Here is a 17,380-nt window from a genome sequence, read left to right on the forward strand (position 1 = left end):
AATGTCCGCGCCCGTGTCAATCAAGCCTTCCAGAACCTTGCCATTGATTTTATACTTACGAAGAAGCTTCTGTTCACCAATCCGCTGGATTACAGCTAACAGCTGTGGGGGAAAAGGAGAGAGCTCGTGCAAATTACTATCCATAATAGAAGCAGTAGGGTGAGAAGGGAGCACCACCAAATGCGCCCAGGACTCACCCTTCTTTAACTGCATGGGCATATGGCTCCAAAGTTGAACCATTATTGTACCCACATAGTCAGGATCCAATACTCCTGGAATAACCTGGATTCCTTCTTTGGCCGCAGAAAATTTAGGTAAAATTAAGCCTGCGAATTTAGGAGGTAGTGGGCCTGCCAATTGGGTGGGGATAAGCACAATTTCACCAGGTAAAACAGTGTCTTTGGTCTCTTGATTGATCAAATCAATGGCAAATTCAGAGGGTGTATTTTTAGAAAAATTTTCAGCAGCTGAAACTAAAGGCGGAAAGCTCTCTATTTGTCCTGGCCCGAGAGTGGGGCCGCTATGGAGTTTCCCGGACTCCTGCATTGATTAGCCCAATGATAGCCTTTCCCGCATTTCGGGCATTTTTTTGGAAGGTTTAGCCTTGTTGGCAGCACCATTCCTGTTTGCCCCCCCCCCCGCCAGGGGCTCTGCATTGTTTAGCGAAATGGCCTGGGCGCTTGCAATTGAAGCAGTTGCCAGTAGGCTTATTGCTAGCCTGGATTGCGCCGGCAAGCAAAGACATCGCATGGCTCTGGCTACCAACATCTGCACAAGCTTGAATCATATCGGCCAGGTCATATTTGGGCGATGTATGATTGACTGCAACGCTTTCTTGCAATCGGTGTTTGCATTTTCAAAAGCCAATTTTTTCATCAATTCATTTTGAGCTGTAGTGTTATCAATCTGCCTAGTGACTGATTCTTTCAATCTATCTATAAACTGATGGTAGGGCTCCGAATGCTGTTGCTTAATATTAACAAAGGAGCTCAACGGTTGCCCTGAGACAGGGACTTTCCGAAAGGCGCGTTGTACACAGGTCGCGGTGCAACTAAAATGTAAAGGTGTCAGCGTCGCCTGGGCTGGTATATTATCATACGGACCCGCGCCATAAAGTTGATTGGCTGAATGCTGTGGATCAGACAGGGCTGATGCGCTATGTTTAAATTCACTCTCAAACACCACATACTGAGCCGGGGATAAAAGCATGTGCATCAGATCTTTCCAGTCTTGAGGTAGCATTGTATAACCAGTTGCTATTCCCTCTAGCATTCCTATTACATAAGAGGATTTTAGACCAGAATCAGTAATGGCTTTCCTTAATTCTCTCATTACAGAATAAGGAAGCGTCTCGTACAATACCTGCTGTTGAGCAGTTCCTGGGTTTGTAAAGGTGATAGGGAAAGCAGATGGCATTTCACCAGCCCATTCAGACTCTTCCTCTAAGGACAGGACCCTTTTTGCCTAGCCAGAGAAAGCGCAGTGCGCACAGCTCCTGTAGAGCATGCAGGGGCTGTGGGAGGCGAAGGAGGGATGGGGGGGAGGATGTGGGCTGAGACGGTTGAGGCGTAGGGAGGGATTGGCAGGGTTGCGAAGGAGGCAAAAGCTTTGGGTAAGGTGGGGGATTGTCTGCAACGGCTAGAAGGGGAGATGCCTGAGGTCCTAATTTAGCAACGGCATCTGCACATTTCTGCCAAGTGAGCAGACAATGAATCGGAGCCCTTGGTTCTGCAAAGAGGGTTTTTTCCGATCTTCTGCCAAGTTTCTATCCCCAAAGAACCTGTTCCATGGTACCAGGGGCACTGGCAAGCAATCTCACATAACAACCTTTCAATTTCTTTTAAAGAAATATGAGCACCCGCCACCCGCTGTCTAACGAGATGGAGCAATTCCTTGGCATGCTCCTTTTGGAATTTAGTCAATTCCCCCCCCCCCCCATACTCACGAAATAGCGCGCTGAGACTTTTCCAGTCGAGTGAAGTATGAGGCTGCGTAAAGGGATCTGGCACGTCGAGGGTCACCAGATGTTGGGTTGAAGTAACGACAGACGAGTAGCAGTTGTCATGTGAGAGGCATCTCTCGAGCAAGTCCCGAGAAGGCTCTTTTATTGAATATTACAACATTGCCACAGGTGCGCTCGTTGCTGATTGGTTGACACAAGTACAAAGCAAAGGTTACATATAGGCATTAATCACCAATAGATTAAAGGCTGGGAAAGGGAGCACAGAACTAGACAGGCATGAAACCTCCTAATTAAATTATAACTAATGATTGATATAGCAAGACTAAAACAATTACTAATGATTGATCATAACATGAAAGAATACAACAATCATGTTCCGTAGATGTGGTCAGCAATGCATTAAGAACAGGTCAGGGTATACTGTTTCATGAACTCAGTGGGAACTGATCAGAACATTCCCAGACCCATGCGCAGAGGCAGAAACTTCCCAGCAAGAAAGTGAAAAATAGGCGGAGAGAAGTAACAAACCAGATGAACCAATTTTCAAAAAAGGGAGAGAAAGAATTTGGAGAAATAAATCTTTGGGTCCAGGCAGCGCTTCCTCGGCGTAGGCTCTGCTCTCACCCTGACCTGGCCAAAGAAATTGCAGAGTAGCAGCGGTCCTGCTTCCGTGTGAGAAAAAGGGATAAATCAGTCCAGAGACAGTCCGTCCTTATCTCTAGTAGCTTTATTTACAGAGCAATAAATTCCATCAGACACCATCGGAGCATTCCGGCATCTTTGTGCTTTCCAAAAGCACTCTCACAGCAGCCTCTAAGTTGAGCTGCTTCTCTGTCCGTTGCAGAGACAGATCTGAAGAGCGTCAGAACAACATCCTGTGACGCACTTCTCTGCATGGAGCTCCTCCCAGCTCCTCCCAGATCCAGATACAGGACACCAGTGAGTTTTAACCCTGTCAGTTCCAAACTCCACAAAGAATATATATATATATAAATCCCAAAGTCCAGCAAATCTCCAAGTCCATCAAAATAAAACTCAAATATATCCACTGATCCAAGAGGAAAAAGCCGAAGGGAAAGGGGAAGGGACAAAAAAAAGGGGGGGGAACCAAGACGAGACAAAAAAGAGGAAAAAGTCCAAAAAAAGTCCAAAGAAGAAACAAAAAAGAGGGAAAAATCCAAAAAAGACTCTCCTCCCTGGAAGAGAGGGGAGTGGTTGTGGGCGGGAGCCCGAGCACCGCCCCTAGCAGGGGGCATTAGGCCCCCTGCCTCCTCCTCTCACCTGGCTGGCGCCCACGCTCCCTCGGCAGGCATCCAACCAGGTGCCTTCGAGGGGGCGTGTTCAGCAGCCTTTTGCGGCGGCGCCAGCCTCTCCTCGGCCTCATTCTTCTCCGTCCTCTCGTCGCGAGTCAACAGGACCGTCGTCTCAGCTGCAGGAGCCAGGGAAGTATTTTGCGAGGGTTGGGTTTGGGGGTAGCGTGCCTGAGTCGCGTATTGGTGTAGCTTACTGGCTAACTTTCATGTGAGCTTATTGCATTGTTATCGGAGTACTGGCTTTAGTCGCTACAACCCCCCCCCCCCTTTTTGTCTTGTGCCGATCATTTCTTTTTTGTTTCTCTCTGCCTCGACTTTGTTTTCGCCACTGTGTGCAAAGCGAACTTTGATTTGCCACTGTGTGTGAGCGGAGTGTGTGCTGAGTGTGTGTGTAAGTTTTGGAAAGTCACTGGGCTTGCTGTCTCCTTTTCCTTGCCTTTGTGTGTTCTCCCTGTCTTCCTTGCCAGTGCATCTTCCCTGCTTGGCAAGGGCTCTAAAGCCCTGATTCTCCCCACCCTGCCCCCCCGCGGTTTCCTGCCTGGCAGCTGGGGTCTTTTGAGCTGGGGGATAATCTTGGGGACGGCTGCGGTTTGTGTTGGTTAATTATACTGAGAGCAGCTGCGTTTGTTCCTTTTGGGGGGGGGGATCCTTTTAAGGATCATACTTCTAGAAATAGTTATTTTCCACTCCAGTTTGTCGTACGTGTTCTGCTGCTCTGTGATACTGTAGCCATTAGCCCAGCTCTCCACTTGCTTGTCTGCTCCCCCTGTTGTTAAATTGTCCTCACTCCCCGTCTGCTGGCTGGCTCTGGGCATTTAAACCACAAGCCTCTCCTTTTGCTGTTTACATAGTATTGTGTGGGGGAGAGCATTCTCTTTATTTTGTGGCTAGCTGCGTGTCTTCGTCCCGTACACTGACCCTTTGTTGACTTGCTCCTCTTCCTGCATCGCTGGCCGGCTCTGTGCATTCAAAACCACCAGCCTCTCTCTTCCTGTTAAAATTATAGTTGGTTTGAGGGGATTTGGTAAAATGGTTTGAGGGGGATTTCTTCCTGTTAAAATTTTATTTGGTTCGAAGGGATTTCATATAGACAGGCTGCTGCACCATTTATAGTGGTTAAAGTGTTTTGTGTGTGGTTGTGAACAACGTTGCTTATTCTCTCCAGTTTGTTCCTGTTGTTTCCCCTGTGCCCTGCTTCTCCAAGGGCATTTCTGCCGCCGCCACCCCCCCCCCCCGTTTTGGCTTGAGTTGCCCCTCCTCCCCTTTTGCCTGCCGACTCTGTGCGTTTAAACCCAGCCTCTCTTTGCCTTTTATATAGTATTTTGTTGACGGCCATTGCCAGGCAAGGCTGCTTCTGCCCCTTTGAGTTTATTTAACTATAAAATCCTGTATACCCCCCTCTCCCTCCACCTTCTCTCTTCAATTTATTTCAACCCCCCCCCCCCGCTCTCCCTCCTCCTTCTCTCTTCAATTTATTTTCAACTTGCTCTGGGTTTTCAACCCCCTCCCCTTGCTGCTTGTAAGTGCCTTATCACCCTGTTTCCAGGTGACTCATTCTGTTGCCATAGAAGCGTTCGCTGCAGACAGGGAGGATACTTAGCTGTTAATGAGCGATAGTTAAGGGCTTTGTTCTTCAGCCTCCCCATCTCTATAGAGGCAGCTGCATTCTCAGGGTTACCCTTTGTCCCTTGTGGCTTAAGTGAGTGCTGGGTTATTGTTACATTGTCGCTTGGCAGCTGCCCCATTCACAGCTTTCTGTCTGTATAACAAAAGGCTTGGCATTGTCTTTTTGAGAGCAGCTAGAGGATTGTTGAGCTATTGTCTCCTGTCTAGAGTAAAGCGAAGCTTAGCAGCTGGTGGGAAGCCACCTTTATTGCACCTTGGTCTCTTTAATGGAAGTTTAAGCTCCTGTTCCCCTGAGTTTATTGTTATAGTGGGAGTGAATTCACTTGTGTAGCTTTAGTTCAGTGTTGTGCGAACAGTGGGAGTGGCTTCTCTTGTGTAGCTGCTGCTCACTTTACTTCATTGTCTAGCTGCCGTTCACTTTACTTCAGTGTTGTGCCACTAGGGTGCTATAGCTGCAGGGCGGCTGAAACCTGGAAACATTGCTAGTGATATTGGGATATTTTCATTAAGGATTGCTCAGCATCTGATTGTCTTATAAAAGCAATATATTTGATCTAATATTACTGTGCTCGAAAGCTGATTGTCTTGACAAGACATATTAAGCAGCAACAGTTATATTCAATTGTATTATTAGTCTGAATATTGGGACCATTGATAGGTAGCTAATTTATGAACAAATATCAACAGCAATAGTTAATTGGTCTACAGTCAATCAATTAATTAAGCAATTAATAATAAATAAATAAATAATTTAATAATAGTAGTAATAATAATAATAATAATAACAATTATAAATAAATACATATAGTTTAAAAATAATAATGATAATAATAATAATAATACAAAACAAAACAAAACAAAACAAATAAATAACAGCCTTTACACTTGTTCGGACGAAGCGCACCTCATGGCTCCTAAGAGAAAGCGCACATCGGAAGCAGCACGCAACGCATCAGGGAACACATCCCGGGGACAACAGGGCAGGAGTAATAATCAAAAGCCCATTTCTCATTTTCTCAACGCATTTAGGTCCTTCATTGACGATTATGAGCAACGCTTCCCCGGCAAAAACCCCAGCCCTCCCTCATCCCCTGACGTCATTCCCAATACGCAGGTGGTTCCGGAAAGCCCGCGTTCTTCCCAATGGGAGGAACTGCCTGGTACCTCGGCCGCCCTCTTTAGTGATTCCCAATTAACAAGGGCGGGCGCAAATTTTAGATCGGAACCGGTCCGGACTAGGTCCCGGTCGCAGTCTTCGGCATCCGCCTCTCTTGGTTGGGGGGGGAGGCGACAGCTAAGTCCACCCGCGCTAACAATCTTGTTGCTTCTAGCTCTTCCAATCGCTCGCAGGATAAGCGGCCCAGGGTGCAGTTGCCTGAATCAGCCTCGTCATCTGCTGCAGAGGACGAGCAACAGGAATTGGAGGATGCCCCAAGTGCAGTAACGGAGGAGAAGCCTTCGGGGAAGAGGCGCGAGAAGAAGAAACACACTTGCAAGAAAAGCAGGTCCAGGAAGGATGATACGGACGACGAGACAGGTACTTTTTCTTCCGAGTATGATAGCGATGCATCCTTGGGCTCCTACTGGGGTAAAGGAGAGGAAGTGTCGGGTCTTCCTGACTGGGCGCTCTCAAGGAGGGCCAATGGCCACCGCAAAAAGTTTGGGGGAACTCAGGAGTGGAAGGATGGAGCTCTGGTAAAGGACTCAACCACATCTACCTACTCAACGTCAGATGTTATCCCAGGTGATCATCTCTCCCCTAAATTGTGCGCGAAAATTTTAAATGGAGAGTTTGTTGACATGTTTAAGTTAGTTCCTCCTGCAGAGGAGTTGGGTAGGGGCGAAAAGAGGCCTTCCCACGGGAAGAGGAAGAGTAAGTACCCTTCCGTGCCTAGGACATTTGAGAATTGGCTTGATGGTTTCCAGGCTTTTATGGGGACGATTGTAGCGGCCTATCCCAAGTGAGCGGTTCACTTGGTTGCCTACCTTTCCCACATCCGTACGGCTTACGCCCTCTCAGGGGAAGCCGCCGCCTTAAGCTATGATAAGAAGTTTCGCAGGAAGGCTTCTAGGATCCCGTTAGCACGCTGGGATCAGATTGAAAATGGCATCTGGTCAATAGCAGTACGCACAAAGCTCAGGACAATTTGCTGGACCAAGTTTGAGGCCCGTCTCTTTTCCGCGGCATACGCTATCGCTTTTTTGGCGCTCTTAGGGTTGGTGAAGTCGTGGTTGAAGTAAGCACAGGCGGGTCAACGCACGGCCTCCTTAGGGAGGACGTGCAGTTGTCTGACTCTAGTTTGAAGGTGCGGATACGTCAGTCCAAAACTGATCAGGCCGGTAGGGGCGTTCTGGTTAAGCTCACAGCGTTGGCTCAGCAGGGCCCATACCCAGTAAAGGACACCAGGCGGTACCTCTACCTCAGACCACCCGGCTCGGGTCCGCTTCTGGTTCACGAAGATGGGTCACCCTTATTGCGGCACCAATTCACCAGGGTACTCCGCAAGGCTATTGAGGCTTGTGGTTTATCTTCCCAGGAGTATGCTGCGCACTCATTCAGGATTGGCGCCGCAACAACAGCTGCGCGCTTAGGTCTGCCTGCGGATAGGATTAAGGAAATAGGCCGGTGGAAATCCAATGCTTATAAAAGTTATATTCGCTAGAATGCGCTATGCTATATTACCCCTACTTACCTCCTTTTCTGTCCTTTCATCCTCAGCTGTGATCAGGAGAAGTGTGTGGATTTGCGGCCACAGTATAGTCCATGGGGCCCGCGTACGGGCGGTCAGCTGCGGCCTTGCACCTAATCTTGGTCTGCCACACGGTGTTCGAGTTTCCTGGTTCTCGAGAAGAGGCATGCGCTGGGAAGAGCTTATGCCATTGCTGTGGGAAAAAGTCGCCACGTTCGGCCCTCCCGACATCCTTGTCATTCAATTAGGGGAAAATGACCTTGCTTACAGAAGGAGTGCGGACTTGTTGTGGAATATAAAAAGAGACTTGGATGCGTTTGCTGCCTTGTGCCCCAGAACAACGGTGTTCTGGTCCTCCTTCCTGAAGAGAATTTTTTGGCGCGGTGCGCTGAGCTGTATGGCCATTGAAAAAACCAGGAAACTCTTCTTTGAAATGACTGAAAATATGGACCTAATAGACATATGGAGAACGAGGAACCCTCTTGAGAGAGAGGGAACTTTTTTCTCTCAAGCAATGATGACCTGGACCAGAATTGATCAAATTTGGATTACTAGTGGGATGGCTCCAAAGATTAAGAAGGTAGAAATCTGCCCAAAAACTTGCTCCGACCATAACGCCGTGAAGATGGAAATGAAACTTACAACAACTGGTCAATTTAGATGGAGGATGAATGACACCCTGTTTCGAGATGAAGAGATCCACATGAAGGCCCAAAAAACTTTAAAGGACTACTTTGAAATAAATCTAAAGGCCGATGTGGAAAAAAGAGTGATCTGGGACGCAAGCAAAGCTGTGATGCGAGGATTTCTGATTCAACAAAATTCAATAAAAAAGAGAAAGCAGAATGAGAAGAAGGAAAAGATTTTGGAAAAGATAAAAGAAGGAGAGAAAAAATTAAGATCAAAACCAAAGTCCCAGGAGATTTTGAGAGAGATTAAGTTATATCAAACACAATATATGGAATTGATGAATCAAGAGATTGAGTGGAAGATAAAGCAAATGAAACAAAAGACATTTGAATCGGCAGATAAATGTGGCAAACTTCTGGTTTGGCAACTGAAGAAAAGGCAGAAATTAAATACAGTTACAAGCCTAGAAGTGGATGGAAAGAATATATCTAAACCTAACGAGATTAGAAACTGTTTTTTGAGCTATTTTAAAAAACTATACTCTCAAGGGCCACAAAATGAAAAGGACATAGATGAATTCCTTAATAAATATGGATTACAAAAAATCTCTCATCAAAGTAAGGTGGATTTAAACCAGAGAATAACAGAACAAGAGATAGAGGGTGCCATTCAGGACATGCAACTGGGCAAATCTCCAGGACCAGATGGACTGACTTCCAGATATTACAAAGCCTTGAAGGAGTGGTTGGTTCAACCGTTAAAGGAAGTCTGTAACGAGATTTTAGAGGGGGGAAAGGCACCAGAGTCGTGGAAAGAAGCTTATATTACACTCATACCAAAGACAGAGACTGAAAAGACTCAACTTAAGAACTACCGCCCAATATCATTACTCAATGTGGATTATAAAATTTTTGCAGACATTTTGGCAAAAAGATTTAAAAGAGTGTTGATGGAGAAGATTCACAAGGACCAAGCAGGCTTTCTCCCAAAAAGGCATTTATCAGACAATGTAAGGAATATAATAGACATTTTGGAACTACTAGAGGTGAACTTAAACACTAAAGCAGTGTTGAGCTTTGTGGACGCGGAGAAAGCCTTTGACAATATTTCTTGGAGTTTTATGAAAAAGAATCTTCATGGGATGGGGGTAGGTCAAGGTTTTGAGAACGGTATGGGTGCGATATATTCTGAACAAAAAGCTAAGCTGATTGTAAATAATGTGATAACTGAGGAACTTAAGATAGAAAAAGGAACACGACAGGGGTGCCCAATTTCCCCATTGCTTTTCATTTCTGTTCTGGAGGTGTTGCTAAATATGATTAGAAATGACCAGCAGGTTAAAGGTGTACAGGTCGGAGCCAAACATTACAAGTTAAGGGCATTTGCAGATGACTTAGTATTGACCTTACAAGAGCCAGACACTAGTACGAAAAGGGTGTTGGAGATAATTCAACAATTTGGCCAGGTAGCCGGATTTAAATTGAACAAACAGAAGACTAAAGTCTTAGAAAAAAATCTAACAGTCATGGAGAAGGAGAAATTTCAAGAAGAGACAGGTTTGACAGTGGTTAAGAAGGTGAAATACCTAGGGGTTTACTTGACATCTAAAAATTTGAACTTGTATAAAGACAATTATGAAAAGTGTTGGTCAGAAATTAAAAAAGATCTAGAAATATGGTCAAATTTGAAATTGTCAATGTTAGGCCGGATTGCAGTTATTAAGATGAATGTATTGCCTAGAATGTTATTTTTGTTTCAAACTTTGCAGATTCTTGACAAGATGGATTGTTTCAAGAGGTGGCAGAAAGACATTGCGAAATTTGTCTGGCAGGGCAAAAAGCCCAGAATAAAATTTAAAGTACTTACAGATGTAAAAGAAAGAGGGGGATTTGCCCTGCCGGACTTAAAACTGTATTATGAAGCAGCAGCGTTTTGCTGGCTGAAAGAGTGGATGCTCCTCGAGAACACAGATATCTTGGATTTAGAAGGTTTCAATAATACATGTGGTTGGCATGCATATCTATGGTATGATAAAATCAAAGTGCATAGGGCCTTTAAAAATCACATTGTCAGAAAAGCGTTATTTAATGTTTGGATAAGATATAAAGACTTGTTGGAAAACAAAACCCCTAGATGGTTGTCACCCTTGGAGGCTAAGGCATTGAAGAAACTCAATATGGAGGCCGAATGGCCAAAGTATTGGGAAATCTTGGAACAAGATGGAGATAAATTGAAATTACAGAGTCATGAGAAATTGAAACCTAAAGTACGAGACTGGCTCCATTATTATCAAATAATGGAGGTCTACAAACAAGATAGGAAAATTGGCTTCCAGGTGGAGAAATCAAAATTAGAAACTGAATTGTTAGAACCCAATACCAAGAATTTATCAAGAATGTATAATTTGCTGCTGAAATGGAATACACAAGATGAAATAGTTAAATCGGCTATGATTAAGTGGGCACAGGACATTGGTCATAACATTATGTTCGCTGACTGGGAATGGTTGTGGAACACCGGTATAAAATTTACGGCATGTAATGCCTTAAAGGAAAATATTATGAAAATGATCTATAGGTGGTACATGACCCCAGTCAAGCTAGCAAAAATTTATCATTTGCCTGATAATAAGCGCTGGAAGTGTAAAGAAACTGAAGGTACTTTCTATCAACTTTGGTGGACGTGCCCGAAGATTAAGGCTTTCTGGGAAATGATATATAACGAAATGAAAAAGGTACTTAAATGTACTTTCCCGAAGAAACCAGAAGCCTTTCTCTTGGGCATTGTCGGCCAATTGGTGTCAAAGAAAGATAGAATCTTTTTTATGTATGCTACGACAGCAGCAAGAATACTCATCGCAAAGTATTGGAAGACACAAGACCTACCCACTCTGGAAGAATGGCAGATGAAAGTGATAGACTATATGACACTGGCTGAGATGACTGGCAGAATCCGCGACCAGGGGAAGGAGAAGGCGGAAGAAGAATGGAAGAAATTTAAAATCTATCTTAAGGACTATTATAAACTTGATGAATGTTAGAATGTCGAGGTTTTGAGAAATAAAGGGTTACAGCGATATAAGATTAGACTGAAGGAAAGATTAAGAAGACATATGTTTGACAGAACTATTTAGAAGTTGCTGGAAAATTTTGGACATTGGGATGCAGAAAGGGGAGGTATGGGGGAGTCCGAGAAAGAAGGTTTATGAAAAAAAAGGTTATGAAACTATACGTGTTTGTATGTTTTTTTTTAATATGTTTGTATTGTTTTAAAAATTTTGTAAAACCAATAAAAATTTATATATAAAAGGAAAAAACCAGGAAACTCGTAAATCGGGCAGTGGCCCGTTGGGTGCGCTTCATGAATGGCCGAGTCATTTATCATGACCAAATCTGGATCGGCGACCGGGCCTTATACCGGAATGACGGGGTGCATCTCTCAGACCAGGGGAACGACATTTGGCTAGATAGTGTCATCAGCAGCATTAGGGATTGGTTACAGCCGTGAGGGTATTGGCGGCGAGCCTTATTGGCTCGGGTGGCGGTTAGGCATTGGAATAATGTGTTGTGGTGTGTCGAAGGGCTGGGTGTGGCCATTGCCCATGCCTTCAATTTTTGGGTATTCCGTTAAAGGAATCTGGCGGTCGTGTACTCTGTCCGATGCCTGCTTGGCGGGAGGCCATGGCACGACCCCCGGTGACATCAGGAGAGAGCCTATAGTTGGATTAGCATCAACAGGCTCCAACTACTGGTGAATAAACCCCCTTGTTTTAGACATCCAATGCCTAAGCCAATACCTTTTCACTGCTGTAATCAATAAAGTTGTGGCCTTTTCTTGCCCATTAACCTTATATCACGTGTCCTTGTGTATTTATTTCACATCGCGGGGGTCGGGTCCTCGAACCACAAAGACTCTCCTCCCTGGAAGAGAGGGGAGTGGTTTGTTGGGAATCAAGCCTTTATCAGGAGAAACTGGCCACTCTCCAGGCACCCGGCTTGATCTCCTGTTGACCTCCCTGTCTGCATTCCCCAGCAGGATACAGGCTAGGTCGCGATAGGTGATCCTTCTCAGCGTGAGAAGAACACACCCCCTCTTTCCTGCCCCCCCCCGGGCAGGGGAGAGAGATAGACAGAAACGTATTTACATTCCTTTATTTCTGTCTTTGCAGCGTTACAAAAATCATGACTGCTCTCTTCAAGCTCCAGCAGTCGAGAGACAAAAACCTCCTGTACTTCCTGTACAGCTCATATTACACTCTGAGCTAATTCCGGTGCCCTCTGCACTGTGAATAGACTGTCCCTCTGTTTCCCACGGAACAGTCCCAACATTCCCATTATGTTTTGTTTTCAAGCTACCAGCACGCGGCCGCATTGCTTCTATATCGTAACATACTCCCCCATATGAATCAATGTGTGCTGCGAGCAAAGCGTGATCCAGAGAAGAAAACAAATAGTTGTTATACATATAACACTCCCCTGTTGTTTCAGTTCCACCCTTGGAACTACCCGCCACTGGTTTCCCCAGTGTACCTCTCTGGTTGTCTGACTTCCAAGGAATGAGTGCATCTGCATTACCTTGGCTAGGGAATGTAGTGTTACGCTTAGCAACTCTCTGTTGTGTCTTTGTCTCTGACTCAGACACAGCTTCAACCTGTCTTGAGTTGTCAACAATAGTAACACATGCTACAGCTGAGTTGGCAAACTCTTTGGAATACCTCTTGGGTGGTACACCCTTTGTAACTCTCTCGGACCTGCGTATGAGGTGCTGATCCTCTCTGCTCATTGGTTCAGTCTCAGGACTCTTTGGAGAACCAGTTCCAATAGTAAACAGTGGTTCATCCTTCACCTGTGAAGGTCTATCCATTGTGTGAGATTTCCTCTCAATGACTGTGTCAACTGAGCTCTTTGAGCTATCACTGTCACTCTCAGTACCACTGTAATCAGTAAAATCATCATCATCATCTGAATCGTCCTCAGTGGGAAATGTGTGAACAATTACTCTCTCCTGTTCAGGAGCACTCTCTAGAAATTTTGTGAGAATCACTTGACCAGATTCAGACAAAATTACTCTGTAGAGACCCTTTTCATATCCCACAAAAATGCCTCTAGCATTCTTTACTCCACCTGGAGCATCAGATTTCACATGAGACCCAAAAACCTTAAAATGGGCAACAGAAGGTTTTCTGTGGAATAGCTTTTCAAAAGGAGAACTTCCTAAACCTTTTGAAACCTTTCTCACCCAACTGTAACAATAACACAATAACGATTCCGCCCAATACTCATGTGGCAAATGTGAACTCAGCAATTGTGCCTTCATGCCATTTTGCAATTCTTTGTTCACTTTTACACAAATACTTTTGTTCCATGCTCCTGCAGAAACAGCAGTCTTGTGCCTTATCCCTTTCTTATCCAGGAAATCCTGAAAATCCTGTAAAAGAAAAACTGGCTTTTCATCTGTGAAAAGACAATCAATGTTAGCATTATGAACATTCTTAACCTTGTCACAAAACTCTTTAAACCTTTCTAAGGCTTCTTGTGGTTTCTGCAATATATATACCCACACATAATGAGAGAAATAATCCACACACACAAGATAATATCTTGCATTGCCTCTAGACGGTGCTAGAGGACCAATTACATCAGCATACACTCGCTGAAAAGCTTTGGTTACTTTTGTCGTCTTCTGGATGTTTTTCGACACACCTGCGAGAGAAATCATGTTAGAATCAGATGCATTACAATTTATGCAATCACTTTGATCAAAAGTCAACAAATACAGTCCATCTTTCTCTCTGGCAGAAAGATACAGTTCTCCATCTTTGAAGATTTTGCAGCTTTCTCTATCATAGGACAAAGTCAGTCCTTTCTTTGTGATCTGCGAAACACTCAGCAGATTGAACTTTAAATCAGGAACCAAATACACATTGTTAATAGTCAAGTTCAGACTCTCAAGATACACAGTTCCAAACCCGGTCGCTTCCAGCTCCTGACCGTTGGCTTGTTTCACAGTGAAGCTTTGCTTCTTAAACGTTGAAAACAGATCTCGCCGCGACGTCACGTGTTGCGTCACTCCAGTGTCCAAAATAAAAGCGTTTTCCACTTCTGGTGTGGCTTTTAGTGACATCAAAGCCATAGCTGGTTCCACTTGGGACTTGGTACGACTTTTTGCCTGACACCTCAGGCTTTGCAGAGCTTCCCCTAGCTCCTTTCTGTTGACGTGGCTTCTTACAATTCCGCTGAAGATGCCCAGTCTGTCCACAATTGAAACAACGGACAACGTTCAAAGCAACAGCCTGTTCTTCACTAGCAATAGCAGTGGGGGTGTCAGAACTCCGAGCTTCTCTCCCCCTGTCTTTGACATTGATTGCAGCAAGTCTGTCTTTCTCATTGAGAATCACGGCACAATTTCTCTCCGACGAAAGATCTGCGGCAGGTAGAGAACCAAGCTGACTTGCAACCGTTTTATAAGTCTGATTAAGGCTGTTAATAATCATGAAGCAGAATATCTCTTCCTGTAGAGAGAAATTGCGTTCCGCCATCTGCTGGCGTAAGAATTTCATCTCTGTCAGATGCGCTTGTACATCTCCATCAGGCGCTAGCCTCAGATTGGTCAGTTTTTCAAAATGCAGCAACGTTGAAGAACCAGCATCTCTTTGATGTATTCTACGCAGCGTTTGCCAAATCTCACGCGCATATTCCAAATCCTGAATATGCACGAGTTGATCATTTGAGATACACAGAATTATGGCCGTCCTGGCTCTCACATTCTGTGAATTCCAACCTGGCGTTGGTGCTGCAGGGATGGGGTTATCAATCCCCCAAAAAATCCTCTGATTCTGAAGCAGGACTTTCATCTTTACAGACCATGAGGAATAATTGTCATTAGTCAGTGGAGGTGGGTAAGGTTAGCCTCCCCCCTTCTTGGTATCCATTTTGAATCCAAGCCTCAGCTCTCACTCTCGAGCCTGTAAAATTCCAAGAGTCTATCGGCTGTTTACTGCCTCACACTTGGCAGCTAAACGCAGGCTGTTTTGAAAGTCCCTCCAAGAGCAGTGAGATATACAGACAAAACAAACGCTGTTTTCTCAGTGTTTTTCCAGCCTCTCACAGTGCTCAGCCTTACTTCCGTGTTGGCTAGTAACTTTCCACTTTACTGAGGTTTCGTTGCTTAGCAACTGGACATTCCAGGCTTGAGCAGCAAACCTTATCAATCTCAGGAATGCGAAATATGCAGGCTATTTCTCTCAGTGCTGTTCTCATCCAAAAGCAGACACTCAGTGAACCGAAGAATGCTTCAATTCGCGTTCACTCTCACAGCCATAAAATCACCATACCTTGAGGGAATCCATTGCTCAGCAAAAACACTTTCTCCGGTGCTCAGCCGTCCTTGTAGCTTCCATCCGCCCGCTACCACATTCTTTTTTTATCTCCTTGCAGAGGATGAAGTACGATCCATCAACCTCTCTTGCTGCTTTAATGGATCAAAACCATCGGCTCCGTGCTACCAGATGTTGGAAATCAAGCCTTTATCAGGAGAAACTGGCAACTCTCCCAGGCACCCGGCTTGGTCTCCTGTTGACCTCCCTGTCTGCTTTCCCGGCAAGATCCAGGCAGAGGTCGCGATAGGCGATCCTTCTCAGCGTGAGAAGAACACACCCCTCTTTCCTGCCCCCCCCCCCCGGGCAGGGGAAAGAGATAGACAGAAACGTATTTACATGCCTTTATTTCTGTCTTTGCAGCGTTACAGAAAACATGACTGCTCTCTTCATACTCCTGCAGTCGAGAGAGAACAAACACACTCAGTACTTCCTGTACAGCTCATATTACACTCTGAGCTAATTCCGGTGCCCTCTGCACTGTGAATAGACTGTCCCTCTGTTTCCCACGGAACAGTCCCAACATTCCCATTATCTTTTGTTTTCAAGCTACCAGCACGCGGCCGCATTGCTTCTATATCGTAACATGGTTGTGGGCGGGAGCCCGAGCACCGCCCCTAGCAGGGGGCATTAGGCCCCCTGCCTCCTCCTCTCACCTGGCTGGCACCCATGCCCCCTCGGCAGGCATCCAACCAGGTGCCTTCGAGGGGGCGTGTTCAGCAGCCTTTTGCGGCGGCGCCAGCCTCTCCTCAGCCTCATTCTTCTCCGTCCTCTTGTCGCGAGTCACCCACCCTCCACTCCCTTTTAGCTCAGGGTCTTTGTTCTTTGGCCTTGCTATGGACCTTAGGTTGGTCGCCCTGGTTGTCTAGGGGGCCTGGTAGGAATTTTTCCATTTGGCATTAGGCTTTTTGGTTTTTTCACCTACCTCGTAGCAATCGTCACAACTTTTTGTGGTATTGGTGGGTAGGTTAGGCATTGGAATAATGTGTTGTGGTGTGTCAAAGGGCTGGGTGTGGCCATCGCCTATGCCTTCCATTTTGGGGTTATTCCGTTAAAGGAATCTGGCGGTCGTGTACTCTGTCCGATGCCTGCTTGGCGGGAGGCCATGGCACAACCCCCGGTGACATCAGGGGAGAGCCTATAGTTGGATTAGCATCAACAGGCTCCACCTACTGGTGAATAAACCCCCTTGTTTTAGACATCCAATGCCTAAGCCAATACCTTTTCACTGCTGTAATCAATAAAGTTGTGGCCTTTTCTTGCCCATTAACCTTATATCACGTGTCCTTGTGTATTTATTTCACATCGCGGGGGTCGGGTCCTTGAACCACAAAAGGAAATAAATAGTAAAAAAAAACAAAAACAACCCAGAATATCTCTCATCCAGTCTAGGCTTAGCAGCTCCTTAGTACGCTGCTTTTTGGCATAAGAAGAAAGAAGAAAGAAGGGAAAAAACCAGAAGAAATCCACCACGAAGCTCCAAAACGACTATGCAGTTTTTTTAAAAGCGAAAATAAAAGTTCTCCCGGAAGATTCTCTTCCTGCGTTCCCAGAGTTTCACAAAAGAAAAAGCAAAATTACCCTTAAGTAAGGGTTTAACCCCCCTCCTTTGTTCACTATATAATTCCCAATTAAGTAATGTGCTTAAATAAAAATAATTTTCCACAGTAGGACGACTCACTGTTTTGTTGTTCCGTAGGCGCCTCCTGCTTGTAAAAATAGATCCCAGTCGGGGCTGACCTCCTTTTTACCACCCCGCTGCTTCCGAATCCGAATTTCAGGT

This window comes from Podarcis pityusensis, assembly GCF_964106645.2.
Source record: "Podarcis pityusensis genome assembly, chromosome: W".
NCBI classification, from domain to species: domain Eukaryota; kingdom Metazoa; phylum Chordata; class Lepidosauria; order Squamata; family Lacertidae; genus Podarcis; species Podarcis pityusensis.